The sequence below is a fragment of the Sprattus sprattus genome, assembly GCF_963457725.1.
Source record: "Sprattus sprattus genome assembly, chromosome: 6".
Lineage (NCBI taxonomy): Eukaryota > Metazoa > Chordata > Actinopteri > Clupeiformes > Clupeidae > Sprattus > Sprattus sprattus.
This window is the reverse complement of record NC_137925.1, coordinates 7,610,661-7,624,663: the sequence shown is the minus strand read 5'-3', so window position 1 is coordinate 7,624,663 and position 14,003 is coordinate 7,610,661. Positions and strand designations below refer to the sequence as shown.

The following is a 14,003-nucleotide window of genomic DNA, read 5'->3' as shown; positions in this document are numbered from 1 at the left end:
TCAAGGGAAAACAATAAATAATTTCACATTATTTATTTAAAGTTCGCTTTACAGTCCTTTCCAGCGTATAAAGTTCAGTTCATAGTTGAATATACAAAATCATGGATTCCACCAATTTTTGCAACGATATTATTTTGTATTTATAATGTATATGACTCATTTGAATACAAAGCCATGAAATCACTCGTGAAAACAAGGCCTATCAGTAGCCTATATAACTGATGATGACCAATAGATTGCCTGAGTGAAAACCACTCAGCAACAACCTGACATTAAGTTTAACTTCAGTGTAATTAGTTCCAGCCATTGGTCATCCTCTTATTCTTTGGGAGTCTTCTTAAGTTTGCCCTTCAGCTCAGCCATCATGAAAGGGTTCCCCATCCTATACAAACAAACAGATAGATTGTATAAACAGGCTGGCAGGTCTTTACATGACACATAACACATAACTGAAGTATCTCTTGCGAAGACAAGTAGCATATCTGCATGTTTTTCAGTGATTTCAGTTAATCTTTGTCTCACAATGTGTGCAGTCGATTTACAGATTAAATTACCAATGTGTGTGCAACCTGCATTGTGAGAAGCACAGTATAGCCTACTACAAGGCTAAAACATTCAGCTGCAGGCATGGAAGGCAGGCATGTTAGAAAGAGGGCTAACACCAGCACGTCCTTCTGTCTGCACATCAGCACCAAGAAATGAGGTTTACACACAGCTCTGCTCCCACTCGCCTCCATTACAGTGATGCACACTGAATAAGATATCTGAAAACCACCAAAAACCAGCAGTGCTGTGTTTCCGTACCCTATGGCATGCTTTGGCGGCGTCCACTTGGGTTTGCTCTGTGTCTGAACCTCTACGTCTGCATCCTCTGTCCGCCTCTGTTCTGTTTCAGATGTCTGCTAAGAGAGAGGAACAGCAGCATTAACACTGAGCTATAAGACACTGAACACAAGGCAGATATACATACAGTGTGAAGACTTCCTAAACTGGCACTTCGACTGGTGCTTAACTTGCACTTACAGCGGTTACATTCCTGCACTTCTTTTTCGTTTTTTTCCCCCTATGTAAAGTAGTATCTATTGTTACACCAGGGTTCTAATGCTCGTAGCTTGACTGTTCTCTCCCTTGTACGCCGCTTTAGACAAAAGCATCTGCTAAATGACTAAATGTAAGACAGAGTGTGAAGCACCAGTGCTGGGGAGCCTTCTGACTTCTTTTCTTCTTTTGCCTCTTGATTTGTTTTTCTCAACACAGGAAACCCAGCTCCTAGCCCTGGAAGGAACAGTAACACAATCATGTGAATCATCGAAGTCATCTAAGAACCATCCAACTTTTGGTTCTAAAAGGAACCTTCAAAAATTATTCAAAGGAACACTCCTTTTTTACTGTTTAAATGTGTTTTTCTTTTGCAGTGTGATTTTTTTTTCCCTTTTTGTCTTGTACTCACCGGGCAGTTTGACCCCCATTACCCCGAGACCTCCCAGGGGAACACCAAACATGGGAACCTTTTTGCCGGGGGGGCCTGGAGGGGCCTCTGCCGCCCTAGGCGTGGGCTCCAGAGAGGTCAGATTGAGGAGGGTGCGCGGGTCTTTGGGAGGGCGGACCAGCGGGTTTTTCACCGCTATGCGAGACTTCTGGACAGAGAAGTCCAAAGAGGACACCTGGATGTAGGAAAAGAGGAGATAAACAATGGTCACACACAATTGATCCAAACATGACAATGAAATCAACAAAATGTACAACTGTAAAGCTATAAATATAACAAATATGACTACAGAATTGAACCAAAAAGAGAGTGAAATTGTATTTACCTGCAGTCTGAAGTCCCCTGCTGATAATTCCTCCAGAGGCTGTGTGAGGTCTGGCTCATCTGCGAGTGCCTCTTCCTCTGTGACATTTTCAAATTTTCTTTTTAACACTGACCTCCCATCCAGTTTGGTTGTCTCTTCGCTCTCTGCCTTCATGGTTGCCATGTGTTGAACATCTGGTTTGCCATTTAATTCTGCCATGTCTTCTTCTTCTGGTAAAGCCTCTTGTATGTCGTCCTCCATATGATCCTGTTCTGCTACTGGGATCCCAGCTCTTCCCTCTTGCGCTGTTTCAAACTCTATTTCTCCAGTCAGGTCTGTTACGATCTCCATGACTGATTCAGATTCATTGTCTACCTTGTCTTCCAGTAATTCCCTTTTTTTTTCTGCCGGTTCCCATATCAGGTTCATTTCTGCAGCATTCTCTCTGTGCTGTTTGTCCTCATCACTACTGATGGATCCCGTTTCACACAACCCCCCGGATTGAGTCTTGCCGGTGTCTTCAAGTATCTTTCCTTCACATTCGCTCTCAGACTCTGGGTTTATGCTCTGTGGAGCTTGTGGCTCCACATCTGAATCCTTCAGTGCTTTTTGTTCCATGGAGCACTCAGACAGCTCTGGGGGTTCTCCTGTGTCTGCGTCTGGTGTAAGGATCTCTGTATCTGGCCACAGTGTGTTGGTGTCTGCCTCTGGTGTAAGGATCTGTGTATCTGGCCACAGTGTGTTGGTGTCGGCCTCTGGCGTAAGGATCTGTTGGTCTGACCACAGTGTGTTGGTGTCGGCCTCTGGTGTAAGGATCTGTTGGTCGGACCACAGTGTGTTGGTGTAGCCCTCTGGCGTAAGGATCTGTTGGTCGGACCACAGTGTGTTGGTGTCAGCTAGTCTCTGAGGGGCCTCAGTTGTTGCTTCTCCTCCTTTGATCACCTCCTGTCCCATGCGCAGTGATCCGTCTGACACGGCATTAGTCTCTGAAGAGTGAAAGTCAGAATTCACATTACTACTTATTACTTTACTATTGTCCATCGACACATCGACAAGTTCTGAACCCATCACCACATCACCATATAGTTTACTATCGGACTCCATCCTTTCCTCTTCGTCTGTGAATGTTGTGGTGGTCAATCCCTTGATCTCCGATTCCCTTCCTTCATCTGATGAATTGGATTTATTAGATAATTGCCTCTTCATCTTGTGCTCTGCTTCCTCCTGCTGTCTGGGGTTTGATTCAGACTCTGGCATGGACTCAGACGTCTCTGAAAGATTGTGTTCCCTTTCTGAATCAGAATTTTCTGGAGTTATGTCTTCAGGTGCATCACGTGACATAACCATTCCAGAGGTCTCCTCCACAAACCCAGGGTCAGGCATGACGCCGTCACGATTACAACTGAGGATGTCTGGTGTAAGATTTTGTTCAGTGTGACCTGATACTGCAGATGTTCCGGATTCCCGAGATTTCAACTGTGATTCCCTTAACATGTCTAACTCTGAGTCTTCGGGTTTGCTGGCTAAGCTAATATCTTCTTCTGTGGTTGTTGTGTCTGCATCCTCCCTCAGGAGTAAGGCGTCTGTCCCTGCCTCAATATACTCTTCCTCTGTGGTTGTTGTGTCTGCATCCTCCCTCAGCAGTGAGGCGTCTGTCCCTGTCTCCATAGACTCTTCTTCTGTGGTTGTTGTGTCTGCATCCTCCCTCATCAGTGAGGCGTCTGTCCCTGCCTCCATAGACTCTTCTTCTGTGGTTGTTGTGTCTGCATCATCCCTCAGCAGTGAGGCCTCTGTCCCTGCCTCCATAGCCTCCAACTCTGGTATCTCTGCATGGTACAGTAATGCATCACTGGCCTCTGTGATCGGTGATGTGAAGTCTTCAGTGAAATCCTCTTCACCTTCTTCTTCAGAGTTTGACTTGGAATGCCATCCTTCGTGTGCTTCCTGGGCCTCCGTGTCATCGGGTTCAATGGAGACCCCCTCATCTTCTGATTCCTCTGCAGGTCTCAAGTCTTCAAACTCCTCTTTGTGTTCCTCCTCCGCATCCTCGCTAAATGGTTCTGCTTTCTGTGGTCTCTGTTCCTCCACGCTGTGGTTCATGGCAATACTAGCGACCTCACTTACACCATCCATGGTTTCCTGTGCATTTGCACTCATTACTTGTGTGTGCTGTCCAACCATCATCAGGTCCTCTTCACACATCTCTGAAACAGCTAGAGTCGTGTCTGTCACCATGACAGGTTCTGCTGCCAGTGGAGAATCCTGGAGCATTACTGCTGCGTCGTCTTTCCATGTGCTCTCTTCCTTCTCTTTATCTCCATAGTCCTCCTCTTCCTCAGAGCTGTTTACTTCCTGTTCCTCACACATATGTTTGCCAGGAATAGTTTCTTCTGTGTCATCATCTTCTTTGATTTGGCCTTGTAGTTGCTCTACTTCAGGTCTATTTTGGTAATTTGCACAAACTAATTCCTGTTCTATCATCTCCTCCTCACCCTGTTCCCCTGCTTTTCGGTCTTTATCTTCAGTGAACTGGCCTTCTAACCCGAGTTCCTCTAGATCCCTTTGATTATCTTCATCAGCTAATTCCTTCCCAGCCTCCACTGATGTTTCACATAGATGTTTATCATCAGCAGGAACCTCAGTCCTTTGGCCTCCTGATCTCTCCTCTTCCTCTTGTAGCCCACTTTCACACTCTTCATTTTCAGATGCCTCGGCATCTTCTTCCACCTCTTTGTAATACCATACAGTCATTGGTTGTTCAACAAATTGAGGCAAAATCAGCTCTTGATCTTCCCTCAGGCTATTGTGTACGCTGTTCACTTGATCCAGAGAGGTGAAGTTGGCCACAGATACCTCTGCATAGTTTTCACCATCCACTTTCTGTATTTTTACCACCTCATCTACACATTCAACCCATGACGTCACTGCCACCTCCTCCTGTCCACGGCTTAAAGTGTGCATTTCCTCTTCGTGGTCTGTGAAGGTGGCGATGGGCAGTGGTTTGTCTTGGTCTTTAAGGGTGGCATCAGTCACTGCCACTTCCTGGTGGGTAAGACTGGCATCTGACAGTGGTGCTTTTAGCTCCGTGAGGGTGACATTGAACACTACTGCGTCTTCTTCTGTATGGGTGCCAATGGTCTGAGGTGCTCCTGCATCATGCCCACAATCTAATTCCTGCTCCATCATCATCATCGTCATCTTCATCTCCTCTTCCTGTGAGTCTTCCCGGCCTCTGACAACACTGTGAACTCCCTCAGAGTCACGGAGCTCACTTCCTCCCTCACTCCTAGAATTTCCCGCTGCAGAGTCGCCACTCATCACAAAACCTTCGGCCTTGGTTCTCAATGTTTCATCCACCCTTTCCATCAGTGTGCCAAGCTTGCTGTCACTTCCAGTGCCATGCTCTGTTGGGCTCAATGTGATGTCTATGGTCTCTCTGTGATGATCCTCACCTCCGGTGCCATGCTCTGTTGGGCTCAATGTGATGTCTATGGTCTCTCTGTGATGTTCCTCACCTACGGTGCCATGCTCTGTTGGGCTCAATGTGATGTCTATGGTCTCTCTGTGATGATCCTCACTTCCGTTGGAATGATGGATGTGCTTCTTCTTGTGTTCCCTACTCTCAGCAGCAAAGTCTTGCTTACGATCATCTTTCTTATGAAAACTCACTTGTTCCGGTTCCTCACCCTCCAGACCTCTCTCTGCGTCACTAGTTTTGGAGTACTGCACGCTGTAAACATTTGTTTCCTCTACATGACGACCAGTGGCACCCTCACACTTCTCCCATTTGACTGTGGGAACGTGGCTGCGCACCTCTGTGAGGATTGGTGACCCCACAGCTATCTCCGTCTCTGTCGTTACCCGCTCGGGGTGCTCTTCACCACGCTTCTGGCTGACTGTCTCTCCGGCAACATCATCTTCGTGACCAGGAAGGATATCGGTGCTTTCTGCGTTAGCTTCTGTTCTCAGAAATCTGACCACAGAGGTTGTGATGTAGGCCTGGGTGTGAGTAATGGAGATGGTGTCAGCAAAGAGAGAAGTGAGACGGAGAAGTCACTTTAAACCTGAGCTCATAAAAATACTGACGCAGATAAGCAGCATTAAACTCAAACAAAGACACACAATGCCTTAATAAAATGAGCGGAAGAAAATATTTGATGATGTGACACTCCTCCCTTACATCAAAACAACTTAGGCTAAATATGCTTAGCAGTTTGTGAATGTATTGTACTTAAATAATGGAACATGTCAATTTGCAGATACCATATGATTTAATGACTGATAATAGCCTTGCCTTAGAACAAAATAACCTAAACAGATCTATACTTGGCAGTTTGTGAGGTTATTGTGCAAAAATTCTGTAACATGAATGTGCAGACGATAACAATCTCGGACATTAAGAAAAAACTGTCCTCTGTATCGATACTAAGGAACAAAACAATACAGCCTACTCACCCACGCAGCCCAAAAAGTCCTTGCAACACGGGGAAAAAGAGTGTCATCTTGGTCCATAGCTGTCTTCTCAGTTCTCTTACAAGTTTTTAAAATGTTCGAAAATGTTACATATCCACGCTGACATCTATTAGGCTACGAGTTTACTGCAGCCACAGGGAACGTTAGGCCACCTGTCTGGTCGTTCTGATCCCTGCCTGCTAAGAATTAAGAGTGCAGTCATATCATTGTGTCACTGCAGCCGATACTTCTTCTAGTTCCTGATGTTAATATGTCCGGTGTTTAAGAGGAAGAGTCAAAGGCGGTTCACCGCAGTAATGTTTAGTCTAAAAAGTAACCAACGAAAAAAGCTGCATGACGAGTGTCATGTTCATGTCTATTACAATTGACTAAGATACTTATGGACTACAGCTGCTGTTGAAATATGTACACTGAAAGCTTTATATTACCATTAGCCTACTTGTGTTGAAATCTGTACATTGAAAGCCGTAGCCTATATTAACATTAGCTTACCTGTGTTGGCGTCTTCTCGGTTTTCAATTTTCAAAATGGTCAATCACGAATTGCAGTTGCTTTCCACCTTGTTCATGTTCGCATGAACTTGTCATATTTTTGATATTTGACTGTTCGCTATAGTAGCCTCCTACTTGGTATTGGATGGAGTGGCCGAAAGTCGGAACAAGTTGCAATCTTGTGATTGACTAGGCTACTTTAGTTATAAACAAGAAAGCTAACAAATGCAAACGTTACTTGTCATGGAAAATGTATCATCACAAATATGCTAATAGCGGTCTGAATGGAACCGCTTGTGGCTATTAGAGTGCGGTTGGGTGAAAAAGACAAGCCAATTTAGTTTGCGGCGTCGAGCCGAGGAAGGCAAAAGTTCACACGCATAGAAGAATCGCAGGCAGGTTTTCATAAGCTGCAGCGGAAGCCATACAATGGCTTATTGTTTATTTATACAGAAGGGTGGGTACTTTTTGCAGGTTGTTAAATCAACTTTAATTCGCACAGACTCAAGCATACACACAATTACAATAACTTTTTTTTTTACAAAATATCCTTTAGTATAAATGAACAGTACAACGTTGTTTTAGTTACAAAAGTTAAAGAGCTTACATCCTTTTAAATAGACAGGCGTTATACGCGATACAAAATATATATGACAGGAAACGTTGAGATAAGATGAACGTTTAAGCCTCTATATCAGTGGGATGTCCTGGACTGCCATGTTTGGGTGAACCAGCTGGGGGGGGAAGTCTTCTGCACCAGAGCAATCAAAGGCGTGCATCTGTCTTGGCCTCTGTTGAATACAGTACAATCGAAACACACAATTAGAACAATTAGAACAGATTGAGAACAGGAAAACCCATGTGGAAAACCAATGTGTCTTGTCCATGTGTTACACTGGTGTGTGTTTATGTGTGTGTGTGTTGCCTGTCCATATGGGGCACTCTGACATGCTGAGGGCGGTGTGTGTGTATGGGTGTGTGTGAGTGAGTGTGTTACCTGTCCATATGCGGTACTCTGACATGCTGAGGGCGGTGTGTGTGTATGTGTGTGTGTGTGTGAGTGAGTGTGTTACCTGTCCATATGCGGTACACTGGCGTGCTGAGGGCGGGGTGTGTGATCTCCACACTGACTCGAAGTGGTTCTCTCTCCCCTCCTCCCTCTCCTTCCCCCTGGCTCACTCTGTTGATGTAGGCAGGATCCAATCTCATCTCTGTCTGTTCACTCTTCTCCTCCGTGCTCTCCTTCTTTTCTCTCTGTCCATCACTCCTCTTCTCCACAGGCGCCCTCTGATGCCTCCTCACACCATCATCCTCCTCGTCGTCGATGAAGGCCACCTCCGCCTCACACTCCAGCATGGCTGGCTTCGGCTCTGTAGAGAGGCCACACGTCAGAACTCAGCCCCTAGACCTCACAGAACACCAGCGCTGGCCGTTCCGCACGACAGGCCTTACAGCTTCATAGACTAACTCTCTGCCAACACCCAGTTAGAAAGTCTTTAATTGTGTTTACCACTTAAAACATTTACTCTTTTAAACCAAGCAGTTGGGTGGTTCCACTGCTACTAATAAGTTGTTTTTTATAGCACCCTCCTGTTGAAAGCAAAGGTACTTTCCAGCAAACAGCATATGAAAAGACGAAATGACAGTGAGTGTGAGTGTGAGTGTGCTGCTTACTGTTTGTGTGTCCGTTAGTGTGACTGTGAACGTTCGTAACGCTCCCCTGACTTGGTTGGCCAGACAACTGAAAGACAGCGCAGGTGCTAGTCATTTCCTTGTGACCGTCAGCGCCCGTGGCCTTGCTCTCTTCGGAGAGCAGCGGAGACATGGTGGCGCCCCCTGCTGCCCACAGGAATGTAGTGTCCGCACTGCAACCACGCAACAGCAGAGAGAACACGCCGACGCCGTCCCCCGTCCAACGCACGGAGAGAGACGGAGGGATGGAGGGAGGGGCTGAGGTAGAGGAGAGAGAGAGAGATAGAGAGGGGAGAGTTTGGTGAGATAGAGACAGAGAGGAAAGATTTTGTTTTTCAGTTTGTGGTGGTGCGTTCATTTACTTAGTTTGAACACAAACAGAACGTTTTGTGTTATTTGTGTTTACCGATATGAGCACAGACAGTGTGTGTGTTATTTGTGGTTACCAGTGTGAGCACAGAGAGTGTTATTTGTGTTTACCAATGTGAGTACAGACAGAGAGGGTGTGTTATTGGTGGTTATCCATGTGAACACAGAGTGTGTGTGTTATTTGTGGTTACCAGTGTGAACACAGAGTGTGTGTGTTATTTGTGTTTACCGGTGTGAGCTCTCCGCCACACTCTCTCCACGGGCGCCTGTAGGGAGCAGTGGTCCACTCTACACATCACCCCATCTGCAGGCTCCACCCCCTTGACCTCCGACCCCGGCTCCTCCAGCATGGCCGTGGCCCGGAACGTTCTGGGTTCTGTGAGCAAAGGCCCCCAGAGCTGTGTTCCCTCTGTAACCTCCACTCTGTCTTCATCATGGTCATCATCATCGTCTTCATCTTCATCGCTCCTTCGCTCTGTGTCCTTGCTCCGCTCTATCTTCCGCAGTTGCAACCAGGTGACGGACACGTCGGGGGGGTAGAATCCGGTGACCTCACAGCTGAATGTAAGAGCTGCGCTGTGACTTGCTGAGGTGATTTCTGAGACACTGGGTTTCTTTATGAACCCTGAGAAACAGGAAGTCATAAAATCACCTCCAGTGCCCCCTTCCTCCCTCCCAACCCCCATAGCCCAGTAACCCTGGGACTCTGGGCCTGGGCATACAATGCTTTTTCTAAATGCACACCAAATAGAAACACACAATCATAATATAAACAGTGCTAAATAATGTCCATTAGTTTCTTAGTCAAGTTTCCTCCTTTCAGTTTAGCACGTATTTGTTACGTAGTTTTTGCATTTTTATATATTCAACATTTTTGGAAAATTGAAGCCTGGACAGCCTGGCCTTATTATCATGTTAGTTTGTTGTAAATTATAGAGCAGGTTTCTAAAAATCTCTCTCCCCCTCTCCCTACCCCCCCTTCTCCATCCTCACCTGTGGTCTTGCGTGTGATTGGTTGTTTAAGGGCGATGTGGTGCACAGTGACCCACACCTTGGTCCCGCCCCTCTCCAGCTCAGCGCGAGGGAGGCGGCACTGGCTCATGGCCGAGAAGAAGCCCTCGCCGTCGGGTCGGGGCGCCGCCAGCGCCGGGGCCAAAGCAACCGGGCTCAGCTCACCGCCTTCGCAGAACCAGCGGAACGTGATGACGTCAGGGTGGAACCGGGAGGCCTGCACTGTCAGCATGGTGGTGTCTGCAGCACGGAAATCAGAGAGAACAGAAGAGTGATGAAGGGCGGAGATCACCACTGAGCTCAAAAAAAGACTGGATCGAGCGTCTATTGGTTTAAAAGTGAAGCCACAAAGAAATCCCGAAGGAGAGCCCAGTTTTGTTTGTTTGTTTACTACTTTTGAGGCCCCATCATGGTGTATACCATACGGGAAACAAAGCCAGTATTGGCAAATCATGCCAAATCATCAGCACATCTTGAAGTCTACCTATGAAGGTAGGTACATTTAAATCTTTAAGCTCTTTCACATCGTCACATCAAAAGCCCACGGTTGCCGACTACAGCAGTTTTCCTCTTTGGTTTTTGTAGTTTTGCAGGCACGTAAACAGACCTTTTTGTCGTAGAAGACATTAAAATCTCTTCCACACGCCACTATTTCAGGCTAGTAAAACTGATTAAGTTGTCATTGGATATATATCACAGGCCTGTTCACCTGCCGCCCTTGTAAAACTTTTCATGAAATTGTATCCAATGAAAAACGAAATTCATGTTATTACTTTTTAAGATCTGAAATATATTCGCCTTGCAAGAAGAAGAGTTTATGAGTCAAGTCCCAAACCAATAGAGATGTTTCTTTGCGTTGTACATAAATGACTACTTCACATCACTTAGCAACAAATTAGAATAAAATTAGAGAGTGATGACTTGTCTCTGTTGCTATGGAGATGGGGACTGATGTACAGGAGCCTACCTGCTGTTGAGTGGAGAGTATAATAAATATAGAAAAAATAAACTAGAAAATGTAGAGTGATGACTTGTCTCTGTTGCTATGGAGATGGAGAGTGATGTGCAGGAGCCTACCTGCATCCCCACTGGAGTCAGACAGCTTGATCTCAGACACCTCAGGAGTGGCTGAGACAGAGACACAAGGAGGAAAGGATGAAAGGTTATCACTGCTTTCAAATAAGCGAAAGCAAATCAGAGTGTGTCAAACCATTACATGTCCTTAAACACATGATGCGGATGAGCTATTCGAGGGTTTTGAGAGGACACAGGACACATTCCTCCTCTGCTACTTCTGGATCTGAGCAAATGCTTTTAGCATAGAAGACATTTTTAGAAAGTATCATTTAGGACAAAATCTGAATAAAAGAAGCTATCTGAGTAAATAAATATAACGTTTTTTGATAAAATTGATAAAAACTGTGTCAAGTACCCAGCACTGTAAATTTGTCAGACACCTTCTCCTCGACCACCTTGTCTTTGCCCTTGTAGGAGACCTGGCACTTGAACACTGCCCCCTTGTGGAGGGTCAGGTTGGGAATGAAGGTGACGGAGGATAGGAGCTGCTTGTTGTGCGTGGAGGATGAGTGCAGGGGCTGTTGGGTGTGGAGCTTGTAGTACCCTGGGGCAGTCAGGGGCAACAGGGGACCTTTCTCTGACATGGAGGTCACAGAGATACGAGACATACGTCCACCTGGGGAAGGGAGGGGAGAGAAGGAGAAAGTGAGATGGAGAGAGGGAGAATGAGAAAGAGAAAGGGAATATGATGGAGGGAAAGAGAGATGTATTGAGAGAGAGGAAGGGACAGATAAGTATTGAGGAAGAGAGAGAGTTAAAAGAAAGAGAGGGTGAGATATTGAGGAAGAGAGAGAGGGAGAGAGAGAGAGAGAGAGAGGGAGAAGAGAGAGAGATGAAAGCAGGGAGCGAAAGCGAGAGATAAAGAAAGTGAGAGTTATAAAAAGCTGAACTCACTGTATGGAGGTGATGACACCCCAGACACCCCAGACACACGACCTAAATGATGGGGGCCTGGGAGACAGTAGAGACAGGGAGTTAGCTTTTTAGAGAGAGAGGGAGAGGTATTGAGGAAGAGAGAGGTATTGAGAGAGAGAGAGAGAGGATGAGAGAGAGAGAGAGGGCAAGGGAGAGGTAGAGAGGGAGAGAGAGAGGGAGAGAGAGATGAAACCAGGTAGAGAAGGAGAGAGATGAGTGCAGAGAGAGAAAAGCACAAAGAAAGCGATGGCTATAAAAAAGCTGAACTCACTGTATGGAGAACAGACAGACACTCGAGACACACGGCCTGAGTGATGGGGGCCTGGGAGACAGCAGAGAACGGGAGACAACAGCTTAAAAAATAACTTCATACATCAAAACTACACAAAATGGAAAAGTGTTGTTAACAGGAGGAAGGTGAGGAGTGTGTGTGTGTGTGTGTGTGTGTGTGTGTGTGTGTGTGTGTGTATGTGTGTGTGTGTGTGTGTGTTTGTGTGTGTGTGTGTGTGTGTGTGTTTGTGTGTGTGTGTTTGTGTTTGTGCTTGCGTCTCTGTGTGTGTGTGTGTTCACAGAAAAAAGTTGACGGAAGAATGTAGTTTCATCTGGGGGAAAAACAAAATGAAGAAGATTGTTCCAAGGAAGATGACCTTCTCGATGATCCCACTTCACATTTGCAGAAATGCTCTGTGACATAAAGGTAGTACAGCACAGAGACACTAGGGGGCGTGCGTGACTAGCATGAAGCTATGGGATTGCACTGAGGTTTGTAGGTTTCTCAGAAAGTGGCCAGTAAAAATGCCATTGAACATTTAACATATTTTATATGTTTTAATTTTTTTTGTGAAGGGCCCTAGTAACATGTCTTCCATTTCAGACCAGTAGTGTGAATGGAGTTAACTGACGGCTCATACAGAGGAAGTTGTCTCTTCACTTGTGTAGGCAGGGTGGGTGACAGTGAGGGCTTAGGCGTCTGATGGGTTATACCTGTGATGGTTCCTCCTCACCTGCACAGGAGCTACCTGTACTGGATGTTTCTCACCTGTGCAGGTAGAGTCTGTGACGTGACGGACTCACCGAGCAGGTAGGATCTAGAATGGTTGTTTCTTGCCAGTATAGGTGCTTTTTGGTATGGTTATTTCTGTGTGGTACTATAAGGTGGTTATTTTTCACATTTACAGGGTACATCCATGACGGATGTGTCTAACCTGTGCAGTTAGTGTCTGTGACGTTACAGGCTTACCTGTGCAGGTAGTGTCTGTGACATTATGAGCTTACCTGTGCAGGTAGTGTCTACGATGGGAAGGTCGTTCAGGAACCAGGCTGCCTGGACCCTGTCGGCTCTCCTGCCCTCGATGCTCACGGTTATCCTGCCCTTCTGCCCCACCACCACCCGCGGGGGCAGAATTATACCGGACACATTCAGAGACTTGACCTTCTCTAGGGGGGGGGGGTAGAAAGGGGCAGAGGAAGAGTGGGGTTGGATGACAGAGAGAGAGAGGAGGGAGAGAGAGAGAGACAGATGGAGAGTGAGAGAGATAAAGAGGGAGAGAGAGAGAGAAGGAGAAAGAGATGGAGAGAGGGATGAGCCCGAAAGTACAGTAATGAGAATGAGAAGTCTGTGCATGCATTTAACATTGTGTATCTGTGTCCCTGGGTTAGAAAATGTGTGTGTGTGTGTGTGTGTGTGTGTGTGTGTGTGTGTGTGTGTGTGTGTGTGTGTTTGTGAGAGAGAGAGAGACAGAGAGAGAGAACCCCACTCACCATCTCTCCTTCTCCAGGAGAATCCAAAGCACATCAGGAACACAAGAGTGAGAGAGATGATCATCATGGCAACTGAGGCCTTAGCAGACTTGGTCAGGATCTGCTCCTGCACTGTGAAACAGATGAACAGAGTGAAGAGTGAGATCTGCTCCTGCACTGTGAAACAGAGTGAAGAGTGAAGGGGTGTGTGTGTGTGTGTGTGTGTGTGTGTGTGTGTGTGTGTGTGTGTGTGTGTGTGTGTGTGTGTGTGTGTGTGTGTGTGTGTGTGTGTGTGTGTGTGTGTGTGTGGGTACAATAGAGATGCTATCAGAGGCAAACACAAAATAAACACAGAGAATGATAGAGAATGATTGCAGAGACACTGAGTACCATCACTGATGTATTGACAATCAACATTCCCTTGTAGATTGATCTATTTGCC

At 46.2% G+C, this 14,003-nt stretch overlaps 1 long non-coding RNA gene across 1 annotated transcript; it reads right to left on the bottom strand.

Moving 5' to 3' along the window:
- Window positions 1-99: 99 nt before the first annotated feature.
- On the bottom strand, window positions 100-1,261 carry LOC308366455. The gene is made up of 3 exons (XR_013968685.1): window positions 1,193-1,261; window positions 805-902; window positions 100-382 (listed from the first exon to the last, which is right to left on the bottom strand). It is a non-coding gene; the product is annotated as an uncharacterized lncRNA (long non-coding RNA).
- Window positions 1,262-14,003: the final 12,742 nt, after the last annotated feature.